The sequence below is a fragment of the Scyliorhinus torazame genome, chromosome 4 (assembly GCF_047496885.1).
Source record: "Scyliorhinus torazame isolate Kashiwa2021f chromosome 4, sScyTor2.1, whole genome shotgun sequence".
NCBI classification, from domain to species: Eukaryota; Metazoa; Chordata; class Chondrichthyes; order Carcharhiniformes; family Scyliorhinidae; genus Scyliorhinus; species Scyliorhinus torazame.
In genome coordinates, this window is record NC_092710.1 from 351,352,356 (window position 1) to 351,367,463 (window position 15,108).

Sequence of the window (15,108 nt, forward strand, 5' to 3'; positions counted from 1 at the left end):
CCGCTCCCGCTGAAATCGACTGGCCTGCTCCTGTGAAGGTAAGTGTTTTTAAAGGAAAAACTTACCTCCCAGAAATCACTTGCGACCTCTCAGGGGAAGCTGCAATAGCCAAATTTGTTGCAGCACGGTTGGTTCTGCTGCAGAGGGGAGGGGTAAAAAGTGTGGGAATTCAATAGATATAGGGGTTTCAATTGTAAGGAGAATAGATTGGCATTTCTGAACCTCAAACAAGACTCCAGGCTGAAATGTTGCCTCCCTGGTGCTAGGGATAAGGATGGCTCGGAGCGGGAACAGGACATTCTGGAGGGGGAGGGCAAAAGCCAGTGATCGTGGTTGTAAATGAAAATATGGAAAGATGTGTCATTTGAAACATGGAAGTCTGGTAATATCTGGTCTGAGAGAAACATGAGAGGATACAGGGAAAGATCCCACGAAGGGCTAACAGCAGCTGCAAAGAGCAGGATTATAAAATGCAGATATCCTTGGTCAAGAACTTAGCAAACACACAGGATTTTTGTATGAAGCTAAAAACAATGGTTCACACCTTCATTGAAACTAACCATTTTAGTAAGCATCTGGAAAAGCATGAATGAGGGTTTCACTTGAGTTAGGTGATAAATGTAAACCTTTCAAGTTATAACTAAGTGGATTTTTAGCATTACGTTAAAAGCAATGATTGACACCTTCATTGAAGTAAAATCAGCAGATAGAAAAGAATGACCAGGGGGGCAAATACATAGGTGTGAAATTCTGCTAACACCAGGTAAATTAAAGAAAATTGGAGACTATCAGTCTACGAGAAACATATTTAAAGCCAAAATCAAAGTCAAAATTATGAGCTGGGGCCACAATTGTAAAATAAAACTATAGAAATCACAGGAATGTTTAGCACAGGGCTAAATCGCTGGCTTTGAAAGCAGACCAAGGCAGGCCAGCAGCACGGTTCAATTCCCATACCAGCCTCCCCAAACAGGCGCTGGAATGTGGCAACTAGGGGCTTTTCACAGTAACTTCATTTGAAGCCTACTTGTGACAATAAGCGATTTTCATTTTTCATTTTCAAAATTCACACCTCTATTGAAACCAAAGCATTTTGAATATCACAAAGGAACTTTGAACATCACAAAGGAAACAATGTAATCAGAGACATGAGAGGTGAGGTCATGTCAAAATGAATATTTAGTTGTATTAGAATGTTTAGGTCAAAGATACTTCTTACAAACAAAGTGAAATAAAAGTTACTTTACAATAAAGTTATAAAAACTTAATAACTGTAAGAAAAATATATAAATCCAGAGACCAGAGCAGGAACTACCAGAACTCAGAGAGAAACAGAGAAGGAACAAGGAACTTCCCGTAACAGCCTCCCCGAACAGGCGCCGGAATGTGGCAACTAGGGGCTTTTCACAGTAACTTAATTTGAAGCCTACTTGTGACAATAAGCGATTTTCTTTTTTTTTTCAGAAGCAAGCAGAGTCAGCTTACAGTCAGCTCGGTCATGGGAAAGATAAGACATAGCAGCCGAGCTAAAACAGCTAATACATCTAAGGAAAACTAGAATTTAAAGAGGAGGCAGAGTCAGCTCATAGACAGCCAGCAGAGCCAGCTCTCACAGCTCGGTACATGGGAAAGATAGGACATAGCAACCAAGCTGAACAGTGAATACATCTAAAGAAGACCAGACTTTAAAGAAGATTGATTGTCAAGTTGGGCCTGAAGGTCCCTTCAAACAACCAGAAGGATCCAGAAGCAAGATCTTCTTACCTTTCTGTAAAGACAGCAATTGCAGCTTTTAAAAGAAAAAATATAATAATAAAATAACTTAATTTAACCTGAAATAGTGGTCATTCCAAAGTCTACTTTACTTTCTTAGCAATGCGGGACCCAGGATCGATGCTACTAAGTGGTAAGTAGATGAAATCTTCGATGAAGATATGGGTTATACCGGGGAATAACTTGAAAATATAGTTTGACCTGTATAGCACCCACCGAAGCTTGCATCGGAGTCAGGGAGTGAGAATCCCTGTTCACCATTTAGCATGTCGGCCCTTTTTGGTATAGGGGGACTTCTAAGAATAGTGGTGAGTTTTCAACAACATGGTACACATTGGTACAAATGACATAAGCAACAAAAGAGAAAAGGTTGTAAAATCAGAATATCGGGAGTTAGGAAGAAAGTTGAGAAGTTGGACCTCAAAGGTAGTGATCTCAGGATTACTACCAGTGCCACGTGCTAGTCGGAGTAGAAATAGCAGGATATGTCGGATAAATATATGGCTGAAGGAAATCATAATATCCGATCATGCGCTGCACTGGATGGAGGTGAGGCTCAGTGAGCGGTGGGTGCAGAGGCCGGGATAGAAGCTAGATTCGGATCTGTTGACAGATAAGGGGTTCTGTGAAAAGGTGAGGTCGGCGATCGGGAGTACCCAGAAATCAATCAAAACGGGGAGGTGTCGGCGGCCACACTTTGGGGGGTGTTAAAGGTGGTGGTCAGAGGGGAGATTATCTTAATTAAAGTGCTCAGGGACAGGAGGCGAAGGGAGGAGTATGTATGGCTGTTGGATGAGATAGTTGAGGTGGACAGGAGATACGCGGGGGCCCCCACTGAAGAGTGGTTGGCCGAGAAGACGAGGTTGCAGGGGCAGTTTTATCGGTTCGGTGGAAATTATTTTGTTTAAGGCCCACAGAGATAGGGTTTTGAAGGAGGAGAAGTGAAGGATGCTGGAAAGTATTGTAGATGCGGTTCGGAGGTACTCAGTGGCCTTGACTAGGGAGTTGCTGGCAGAAAGGAAGAAGCTGCAGGGCAGTTTGATTGGTTGACAACTGGGAAGGAGGTGGATCAGCTGCTTCTACTACAGGGGGTGCAGTATCAGTATGGAGAGAAGGTGAGTCACCTGCTTGGCCATCAGTTACGATGGCAGGCAGCGGAAAGTGAAATTGTGCAGGTGAGGGTGGCGGGGGAGGGGAGGGGAGGTGGTGACGGAGCTGGAGAAAATAAATGCAGCATTTGAGACCTTTTATCAAAGCTGATCAGGCCGAGCCAAGGGGGGAGGCAGATAGGGGCAGTTTTTGGATGGGTTGGCGTTCGTGAAGGAGGGAAAGCGGCAGGCATTGGAGGAGCCTCTGGGGTTGCAGGAGGTAATGGAGTGTGTTGGTATGATGCAGTCGGAGGAGGCGCCGGGGCCGGATGGCTTTCCGGCAGAATTTTATAAACACTTTTCGGTGGAGTTGGCCCCCCCACCTTTTGAGTATGTTTAATGTGGTGGTGGAGAGGGGGAGCTGCTGGCTACGCGGGCACAGGCGTCTGTTTCGCTGATCACAAAATAAGGACATGGAGTCGATGGAGTGTGGGTCTTATAGGTCATCTCGCTGTTGAACACGGCCGTGAAAGTGTTGGCCAAACTGTTGGCGAGGCGGTTGAAGGGGTGTCTGTTGGATGTGGCCTCAGAGGATCAGATGGGGTTTGTGAAGGATCAACAACAGATACTTTGACAAAGCGTCATCTGGACTCGGAACATTAGCTCTTTTCTCTCCCAGCAGATGCTGCTAGACCTGCTGAGATTGTCCAACATTTTCTCTTTTGGTGACTGCTGTTGATGTCAGGCTGGAGTTGGGGCAGGCGCAGAGACCAGGATGGAGATTTGATTTGGGGTTATTGGAAGATAAAAACTTTTCTGAGAAGGCTGTAAAGGATTATGTAGAGTTCAATCAGAATAGGGCTCTGCAGCCACGGTCTGGGAGGCACTGCAGGCGGTGGTCCAGGGGTATGTGATTGTGTTTAAGGCCCATAAGGATAAGGTTGGGAGGAAGGAGAGAGGGAGATTGCTGGAGGTATTGTGGAGGTGGACCGTAGATATTCGGCAGCCTCGACAAGGGACCTGCTAGCAGACAGGAAGGACCTGCAGGGGCAGCTTGATTAGTTGATGACGGGAAAGGGAGTGGGTCAGCTCGAACGGGTGAAGTTGCCGAGTACGAGTATTGTGAGAAGGCTAGTCGGCTGCTGGCAAATCAGCTGAGGAGACAAGTAGCGGCACAGAGAATTGTGCAGATGAGGGTGGCGGGAGACGCGGTGGAGATGGAAACGGAAAAGATCAACGAGGTCTTTGAGGACATCTACAGAGGGTGGTATAATTCTGAGCCTGGGGCGGAGGAGACGGATATGGGGGTCTCTTGGATAGGTTAGGGGGAGGACAGGGCAGCGGGCATTGGAGGAGCCATTAAGGTCACAGGAGATAGTAGAGGGGGTGGGGTTGAGGTAGTCAGGGCAGGATGGCTTCCTGGCCGAATTTTATAAACAGTTTTTGGGGGAATTGGCCCCACACCTCCTGAGTATGTTCAATGAGGCACTGGGAAGGGGGGAGCTGCCAGACAAGTTGGCTCAAGCCTCTATTTATTTGATTCCAAAGAAAGACAAGGACCAATTGGAATGTGGTTCATACAGGCCCATCTCATTATTAAATACGGATGGAAAGGTTCTGGCCAACTAACTGGCCAGGCGACCGAACGGGTGTGTGCCAGGGATGGCGGCAGAAGACCAGACAGGGTTTGTGAAGGGGCGGCAGGAACATTAGACGGCTATTGAATGTGGCCTTGACGCCGTTAGGCAGCAGGGTCCCAGAGGTGATGGTAGCGATTGATGCAAAGAAGGCCTTTGATCGTGTTGAGTGCTGACATTTGTTTGAGACTCTGAGGAGGTTTGGGTTTCACATAATCACAGAGGCCCTTCAGCCCATCGATTCTGCACCGACGTATGAAAACACCTGACCTGCCTATCTAATCCCATTTGCCAGCACTTGGCCCATGGCCTTGAATGTTATTGATTGATTGATTGATTTGATTTATTGTCACATGTACCGATGTACAGTGAAAAGTATTTTTCTGTGGCCGAGGGAACGTACACAATAGACAAGAGGATAATCAACAGAGAACACTGACAAATGATACGTCGACAGTGATTGGTTACAGTGCGGAACAAGAGGCCAAACAAAGCAAATACATGAGCAAGAGCAGCATAGGGCATCGTGAATAGTGTTCTTACAGGGAATAGATCAGTCCGAGGGAGAGTCGTTGAGGAGTCTTGTAGCTGTGGGGAAGAAGCTGTTTCTATGTCTGGATGTGCGGGTCTTCAGACTTCAGTCGATTTCGGCGGGAGAACAGCTGGTTTGTCAATTTCAGCGGGGCAGTGCGGAAGTGATTGCTGGGAGGTAAGTCTGTCCTTTAAAAACACTTGTCTTTGCAGGGGCAGGCCAGTCGATTTCGGCGGGAGAACAGCTGGTTTGTCAATTTCAGCGGGGGCAGTGCGGAAGTGATTGCTGGGAGGTAAGTCTGTCCTTTAAAAACACTTGTCTTTGCAGGGGCAGGCCAGTCGATTTTGGCGGGAGAACAGCTGTTTTGTCAATTTCAGCGGGGGCAGTGCGGAAGTGATTGCTGGGAGGTAAGTCTGTCCTTTAAAAACACTTGTCTTTGCAGGGGCAGGCCAGTCGATTTCGGCGGGAGAACAGCTGGTTTGTCAATTTCAGCGGGGGCAGTGCGGAAGTGATTGCTGGGAGGTAAGTCTGTCCTTTAAAAACACTTGTCTTTGCAGGGGCAGGCCAGTCGATTTCGGCGGGAGAACAGCTGGTTTGTCAATTTCAGCGGGGGCAGTGCGGAAGTGATTGCTGGGAGGTAAGTCTGTCCTTTAAAAACACTTGTCTTTGCAGGGGCAGGCCAGTCGATTTCGGCGGGAGAACAGCTGGTTTGTCAATTTCAGCGGGGGCAGTGCGGAAGTGATTGCTGGGAGGTAAGTCTGTCCTTTAAAAACACTTACCTGGTCCCGTTTTCGGTCCCTCTTTTCTGTTTTTTAAAATATTTTAGTATTTAAGGCGGAAACAGGAAGTTCGACCCGCGGACATCTGGGAAGACACTCACCAATAAATTCTGGTGGAGAGGAAACCCGAGACACTACACGTGTAGTGTCTCCCACCCGCCCTCCTCCTCTAACCAAATAATAAAACCCATTGGTGTGAGGTAAGTACCATATTTTATTATTAACACTAAGAAGGTAAGTAAGTGATTTTTACTCATTTTTACTTTTGTACCTTCTTCAAATTGTGTGTGTGTCGGGGGGAAACTGAAGTGACATCACAGAAAAGCTGTGGCCTGAGTGCCTGGTTGGGATTCTACACTAAATTAAAAAAAATTGAGCATTGGTAACTAATTAAACATAATTACTTAATTATAATTTAGAGGGACATCTTCGCCAGAGATCGGAGAGTACTATATTTAGCTTTCGCATTTCTATTAGAAATCTAGTGCTAGGAAACAGATAGTTAACAGTAACTTTGAAATTTAAAAAAAAAATATTCAAAAATTTTTTTTAATTTTAATTTAAATTTTAATTAATTGACGCAATGTCAGTTAGAGGGGTGCTGTGCTCTGACTGTGAGATGTGGCAGGTCCGGGAGGCTTCCAGCGTCCCGGATGGCTTCATCTGCAGAAAGTGCACCCAACTGGAGCTCCTCACAGACCGCATGGTTCGGTTGGAGCAGCAATTGGATGCACTTAGGAGCATGCAGGTGGCGGAAAGCGTCATAGATCGCAGTCATGTAAATGTGGTCACACCCAAGGTGCAGGCAGAGAAATGGGTGACCACCAGAAAGGGCAGGCAGTCAGTGCAGGAATCCCCTGTGGTTGTCCCCCTCTCGAACAGATATACCCCTTTGGATACTGTCGGGGGGATAGCCTATCAGGGGAAAACAGCAGCCAGAGCAGTGGCACCACGGCTGGCTCTGATGTTCAGAAGGGAGGGTCAAAGCGCAGAAGAGTAATAGTAATAGGGGACTCTATAGTCAGGGGCACAGATAGGCGCTTCTGTGGACGTGAAAGAGACTCCAGGATGGTATGTTGCCTCCCTGGTGCCAGGGTCCAGGATGTCTCCGAACGGGTAGAGGGCATCCTGAAGGGGGAGGGCAAACAGGCAGAGGTCGTTGTACATATTGGTACTAACGACATAGGCAGGAAGGGGCATGAGGTCCTGCAGCAGGAGTTCAGGGAGCTAGGCAGAAAGTTAAAAGACAGGACCTCAAGGGTTGTAATCTCGGGATTACTCCCTGTGCCACGTGCCAGTGAGACTAGAAATAGGAAGATAGAGCAGCTAAACACGTGGCTAAACAGCTGGTGTAGGAGGGAGGGTTTCCATTATCTGGACCACTGGGAGCTCTCCCGGGGCAGGTGTGACCTGTATAAGAAGGACGGGTTGCATCTAGACCGGAGAGGCATAAATATCCTGGCCACGAGGTTTGCTAGTGTCACACGGGAGGGTTTAAACTAGTATGGCAGGGGGGTGGGCACGGGAGCAATAGGTCAGAAGGTGAGAGCATTGAGGGAGAACTAGGGAATAGGGACAGTGTGGCTCTGAGGCAGAGCAGACAGGGAGAAGTTGCTGAACACAGCGGGTCTGGTGGCCTGAAGTGCATATGTTTTAATGCAAGAAGTATTACGGGTAAGGCAGATGAACTTAGAGCTTGGATTAGTACTTGGAACTATGATGTTGTTGCCATTACAGAGACCTGGTTGAGGGAAGGGTAGGATTGGCAGCTAAACGTTCCAGGATTTAGATGTTTCAGGCGGGATAGAGGGGGATGTAAAAGGGGAGGCGGGTTGCGCTACTGGTTCGGGAGAACATCACAGCTGTACTGCGAGAGGACACCTCAGAGGGCAGTGAGGCTATATGGGTAGAGATCAGGAATAAGAAGGGTGCAGTCACAATGTTGGGGGTTTACTACAGGCCTCCCAACAGCCAGCGGGAGATAGAGGAGCAGATAGGTAGACAGATTTTGGAAAAGAGTAAAAACAACAGGGTTGTGGTGATGGGAGACTTCAACTTCCCCAATATTGACTGGGACTCACTTAGTGCCAGGGGCTTAGACGGGGCGGAGTTTGTAAGGAGCATCCAGGAGGGCTTCTTAAAACAATATGTAGACAGTCCAACTAGGGAAGGGGCGGTACTGGACCTGGTATTGGGGAATGAGCCCGGCCAGGTGGTAGATGTTTCAGTAGGGGAGCATTTAGGTAACAGTGACCACAATTCAGTAAGTTTTAAAGTACTGGTGGACAAGGATAAGAGTGGTCCTAGGATGAATGTGCTAAATTGGGGGAAGGCTAATTATAACAATATTAGGCGGGAACTGAAGAACATAGATTGGGGGCGGATGTTTGAGGGCAAATCAACATCTGACATGTGGGAGGCTTTCAAGTGGCAGTTGAAAGGAATTCAGGACCGGCATGTTCCTGTGAGGAAGAAGGATAAATACGGCAATTTTCGGGAACCATGGATGACGAGAGATATTGTAGGCCTCGTCAAAAAGAAAAAGGAGGCATTTGTCAGGGCTAAAAGGCTGGGAACAGACGAAGCCTGCGTGGAATATAAGGAAAGTAGGAAGGAACTTAAGCAAGGAGTCAGGAGGGCTAGAAGGGGTCACGAAACGTCATTGGCAAATAGGGTTAAGGAAAATCCCAAGGCTTTTTACACGTACATAAAAAGCAAGAGGGTAGCCAGGGAAAGGGTTGGCCCACTGAAGGATAGGCAAGGGAATCTATGTGTGGAGCCAGAGGAAATGGGCGAGGTACTAAATGAATACTTTGCATCAGTATTCACCAAAGAGAAGAAATTGGTAGATGTTGAGTCTGGAGAAGGGTGTGTAGATAGCTTGGGTCACATTGAGATCCAAAAAGACGAGGTGTTGGGTGTCTTAAAAAATATTAAGGTAGATAAGTCCCCAGGGCCTGATGGAATCTACCCCAGAATACTGAAGGAGGCTGGAGAGGAAATTGCTGAGGCCTTGACAGAAATCTTTGGATCCTCGCTGTCTTCAGGGGATGTCCCGGAGGACTGGAGAATAGCCAATGTTGTTCCTCTGTTTAAGAAGGGTAGCAAGGATAATCCCGGGAACTACAGGCCGGTGAGCCTTACTTCAGTGGTAGGGAAACTACTGGAGAGAATTCTTCGAGACAGGATCTACTCCCATTTGGAAGCAAATGGACGTATTAGTGAGAGGCAGCACGGTTTTGTGAAGGGGAGGTCGTGTCTCACTAACTTCATAGAGTTTTTCGAGGAGGTCACTAAGATGATTGATGCAGGTAGGGCAGTGGATGTTGTCTCTATGGACTTCAGTAATGCATTTGACAAGGTCCCTCATGGTAGACTAGTACAAAAGGTGAAGTCACACGGGATCAGGGGTGAGCTGGCAAGGTGGATACAGAACTGGCTAGGCCATAGAAGGCAGAGAGTAGCAATGGAAGGATGCTATTCTCATTGGAGGGCTGTGACCAGTGGTGTTCCACAGGGATCAGTGCTGGGACCTTTGCTCTTTGTAGTATATATAAATGATTTGGAGGAAAATGTAACTGGTCTGATTAGTAAGTATGCAGACGACACAAAGGTTGGTGGAATTGCGGATAGCGATGAGGACTGTCGGAGGATACAGCAGGATTTAGATTGTTTGGAGACTTGGGCAGAGAGATGGCAGATGGAGTTTAATCCGGACAAATGTGAGGTCATGCATTTTGGAAGATCTAATGCAAGCAGGGAATATACAGTGAATGGTAGAACCCTCAAGAGTATTGAAAGTCAAAGAGATCTAGGGGTACAGGTATACAGGTCATTGAAAGGGGCAACACAGGTGGAGAAGGTAGTCAAGAAGGCATACGGCATGCTTGCCTTCATTGGCCGGGGCATTGAGTATAAGAATTGGCAAGTCATGTTGCAGCTGTATAGAACCTTAGTTAGGCCACACTTGGAGTATAGTGTTCAATTCTGGTCGCCACACTACCAGAAGGATGTGGAGGCTTTAGAGAGGGTGCAGAAGAGATTTACCAGAATGTTGCCTGGTATGGAGGGCATTAGCTATGAGGAGCGGTTGAATAAACTCGGTTTGTTCTCACTGGAACGAAGGAGGTTGAGGGGAGACCTGATAGAGGTATACAAAATTATGAGGGGCATAGACAGAGTGGATAGTCAGAGGCTTTTCCCCAGGGTAGAGGGGTCAATTACTAGGGGGCATAGGTTTAAGGTGAGAGGGGCAAGGTTTAGAGTAGATGTACGAGGCAAGTTTTTTACGCAGAGGGTAGTGGGTGCCTGGAACTCGCTACCGGAGGAGGTGGTGGAAGCAGGGATGATAGTGACATTTAAGGGGCATCTTGACAAATACATGAATAGGATGGGAATAGAGGGATACGGACCCAGGAAGTGTAGAAGATTGTAGTTTCGTCGGGCAGCATGGTCGGCATGGGCTTGGAGGACCGAAGGGCCTGTTCCTGTGCTGTACATTTCTTTGTTCTTTGTTCTTTGTTCTGTATCTTCTGCCTGATGGAAGGGGCTGGAAGAACGCAATGCCTGGGTGGGAGGGGTCTCTGATAATGCTGTCTGCCTTCCTGAGGCAGCGGGTGGTGTAGACTGAATCAATGTGAGGGTGGCAAGCTTGTGGGATGCGTTGGGCTGAGTTCACCGCACACTGCAGTTTCTTGCGATCTTGGCATGCCAAGTGCTCATCCAGGTACCTTTTAAAGGATGTGAGGCACCCCGCCTCTACCACCCTCCCAGGGAGTGCATTCCAGACCGTCACCACCCTTTGGTTAAAAATGTGAACTTGTGTCTCCTCATAACTCACCCTTCAAATAAGGGGAACAGTTGCTCCCTGTCCACCCTCTCCATGCCCCTCATAATCTTGTAAATCTTGGTCAGGTCGCCCCTCAGTCTTCTCTGCTCCAACGAAAACAACCCAAGCCTATCCAACCTCTCTTTATAACTGAAATGTTTCATCCCAGGCAACATCCTGGAGAGTTGCATCTGCACCCCCTCCAGTGCAATCACATCCTTCCTATACTTTGGCGACCAGAATTGCACAAAGTACTCCAGCTGTGGCCTCACTAAAGTTCTGTGCAACTCCAACATGACCTCCCTGCTTTGTAATCTATGTCTCGATTGATAAAGGCAAGTGTCCCATATGCCTTTTTCACCACCCTATTAACCAGCCCTTCTGCCTTCAGAGATCTACATACAAACACACCAAGGTCATCTTGTTCCTCGGAACTTCCGAGTGTCAGGACATTAATTGAATACTTCCTTGTCACATCATTCTTTCCAAAGTGTGTCACCTCAAACTTTTCAGGGTTAAATTCCATCTGCCACTTTTCTGCCCATTTGAACATCCCATCAATATCTTCCTGTAATCCAAGACACTCAACCTCACTGTTAATCACACTGCCAATCTTTGTGTCATCAGCAAACTTACTGATCCTAGCCCCTACATAGTCATCTATGTCATTTATATAAATGGCAAACAATGGGGGACCCAGCGCAGTTCCGTATGGCACATTCTGTCTCCTACAGCTAAGCCAATTTTGAATCCATCTTATCAAATTACCCTATATTCCATGTACATTTGCTTTCTTTATAAGTCTTCCCTTTGGTCCTTGTCAAAGGCTTTGCTGAAATCCATCTAAACTACATCAACTGCACTACCCTCATCTATACACTTGGTTACATGCTCAAAAAATTCAATCAAATTTGTTAGGTGTGACCTCTCTCTGACAAAGCAATGCTGCCTATTCCTGATCAAACCTTCCCGCATGACCTCTCTCTGACAAAGCCATGCTGCCTATTCCTGATCAAACCTTCCCGCATGACCTCCCTCTGACAAAGCCATGCTGACTATTCCTGATCAAACCTCCCGCATGACCTCCCTCTGACAAAGCCATGCTGACTATTCCTGATCAAACCTTCCCGCATGACCTCTCTCTGACAAAGCCATACTGCCTATTCCTGATCAAACCTCCCGCATGACCTCTCTCTGACAAAGCCATGCTGACTATTCCTGATCAAACCTCCCGCATGACCTCTCTCTCTCTGACAAAGCAATGCTGCCTATTCCTGACCAAACCTCCCGCATGATCTCTCTCTCTGACAAAGCCATGCTGCCTATTCCTGACCAAACCTCCCGCATGACCTCCCGCTGACAAAGCAATGCTGCCTATTCCTGATCAAACCTCCCACATGACCTCTCTCTCTCTGACAAAGCCATGCTGCCTATTCCTGATCAAACCTTCCCGCATGACCTCCCTCTGACAAAGCCATGCTGCCTATTCCTGACCAAACCTCCCGCATGACCTCCCTCTGAAAAAGCAATGCTGCCTATTCCTGATCAAACGTTCCCGCATGACCTCCCTCTGACAAAGCCATGCTGCCTATTACTGACCAAACCTCCCGCATGATCTCTCTCTCTGACAAAGCCATGCTGACTATTCCTGATCAAACCTTCCCGCATGACCTCTCTCTCTGACAAAGCAATGCTGCCTATTCCTGATTAAACCTCCCGCATGATCTCTCTCTCTGACAAAGCCATGCTGACTATCCCTGACCAAACCTCCCGCATGACCTCCCTCTGACAAAGCCATGCTGCCTATTCCTGATCAATTCTCCCGCATGATCTCTCTCTCTGACAAAGCCATGCTGACTATCCCTGACCAAACCTCCCGCATGACCTCCCTCTGACAAAGCCATGCTGCCTATTCCTGATCAAACCTCCCGCATGATCTCTCTCTGACAAAGCCATGCTGACTATTCCTGATCAAACCTTCCCGCATGACCTCTCTCTCTGACAAAGCCATGCTGCCTATTCCTGATCAAACCTCCTGCATGACCTCTCTCTGACAAAGCAATGCTGCCTATTCCTGATCAAACCTCCCGCATGATCTCTCTCTGACAAAGCCATGCTGCCTATTCCTGATCAAACCTTCCCGCATGACCTCCCTCTGACAAAGCCATGCTGCCTATTCCTGATCAAACCTTCCCGCATGACCTCCCTCTGACAAAGCCATGCTGCCTATTCCTGATCAAACCTGCCGCATAATCTCCCGCTGACAAAGCAATGCTGCCTATTCCTGATCAAACGTTCCCGCATGACCTCCCGCTGACAAAGCAATGCTGCCTATTCCTGATCAAACCTTCGCGCATGACCTCTCTCTCTGACAAAGCCATGCTGCCTATTCCTGATCAAACCTCCCGCATGACCTCTCTCTGACAAAGCAATGCTGCCTATTCCTGATCAAACCTTCCGCATGACCTCTCTCTGACAAAGCCATGCTGCCTATTCCTGATCAAACCTCCCGCATGACCTCTCTCCCTCTGACAAAGCCATGCTGCCTATTCCTGACCAAACCTCCCGCATGATCTCTCCCTCTGACAAAGCCATGCTGCCTATTCCTGATCAAACCTCCCGCATGACCTCCCTCTGACAAAGCCATGCTGCCTATTCCTGATCAAACCTTCCCCCGCATGACCTCCCTCTGACAAAGCCATGCTGCCTATTCCTGATCAAACCTCCCGCATGACCTCCCGCTGACAAAGCCATGCTGCCTATTCCTGATCAAACCTCCCGCATGACCTCCCTCTGACAAAGCCATGCTGACTATTCCTGATCAAATCTCCCGCATGATCTCTCCCTCTGACACAGCCATGCTGCCTATTCCTGATCAAACCTCCCGCATGACCTCTCTCTGACAAAGCAATGCTGCCTATTCCTGATCAAACCTCCCGCATGATCTCTCTCTCTGACACAGCCATGCTGCCTATTCCTGATCAAACCTCCCGCATGACCTCCCTCTGACAAAGCCATGCTGCCTATTCCTGATCAAACCTTCCTGCATGATCTCTCTATGACATAGCCATGCTGCCTATTCCTGATCAAACCTTCCTGCATGATCTCTCCCTCTGACACAGCCATGCTGCCTATTCCTGATCAAACCTCCCGCATGACCTCTCTCTGACAAAGCCATGCTGACTATTCCTGATCAAACCTCCCGCATGATCTCTCCCTCTGACACAGCCATGCTGCCTATTCCTGATCAAACCTCCCGCATGACCTCCCTCTGACAAAGCCATGCTGCCTATTCCTGATCAAACCTTCCTGCATGATCTCTCTATGACATAGCCATGCTGCCTATTCCTGATCAAACCTTCCCGCATGACCTCCCTCTGACAAAGCCATGCTGACTATCCCTGATCAAACCTCCCGCATGACCTCTCTCTCTCTCACAAAGCCATGCTGCCTATTCCTGATCAAACCTTCCTGCATGATCTCTCTATGACATAGCCATGCTGCCTATTCCTGATCAAACCTCCTGCATGACCTCCCTCTGACAAAGCCATGCTGCCTATTCCTGATCAAACCTCCCGCATGACCTCCCTCTGACAAAGCCATGCTGCCTATTCCTGATCAAACCTCCCGCATGACCTCCCTCTGACAAAGCCATGCTGCCTATTCCTGATCAAACCTCCCGCATGACCTCCCTCTGACAAAGCCATGCTGCCTATTCCTGATCAAACCTTCCCGCATGACCTCCCTCTGACATAGCCATGCTGCCTATTCCTGATCAAATCTCCCGCATGATCTCCCTCTGACAAAGCCATGCTGACTATTCCTGATCAAACCTCCCGCATGATCTCCCTCTGACAAAGCCATGCTGCCTATTCCTGATCAAACCTTCCCGCATGGCCTCCCTCTGACAAAGCCATGCTGACTATTCCTGATCAAACCTCCCGCATGACCTCCCTCTGACAAAGCCATGCTGCCTATTCCTGATCAAACCTTCCCGCATGATCTCCCGCTGACAAAGCCATGCTGACTATTCCTGATCAAACCTCCCGCATGACCTCCCGCTGACAAAGCCATGCTGCCTATTCCTGATCAAACCTCCCACATGACCTCCCGCTGACAAAGCCATGCTGCCTATTCCTGATCAAACCTCCCGCATGTCCTCCCTCTGACAAAGCAATGCTGACTATCCCTGAACAAACTTTGCCTCTCCAAGTGGAGATAGATTCTCTCCTTCAGAATTTTCTCCAAGTTTCCCTACCACTGATGTGAGATTCACTGGTCTGTAGTTCCCTGGCTTATCTCTACAACCTTTCTTAAACAGTGGGACCACATTAGCTGTTCTCCAATCCCCTGGCACCTCCCCCGAGGCCTGAGAGAAATTAAAAATTTGGGTCAGAGCCCCTGCAATCTCCTCTGGGTTAGGCTGACATTTATGGATCCCCCAAGGTGAGCATTCGAACAAATGGGGTGG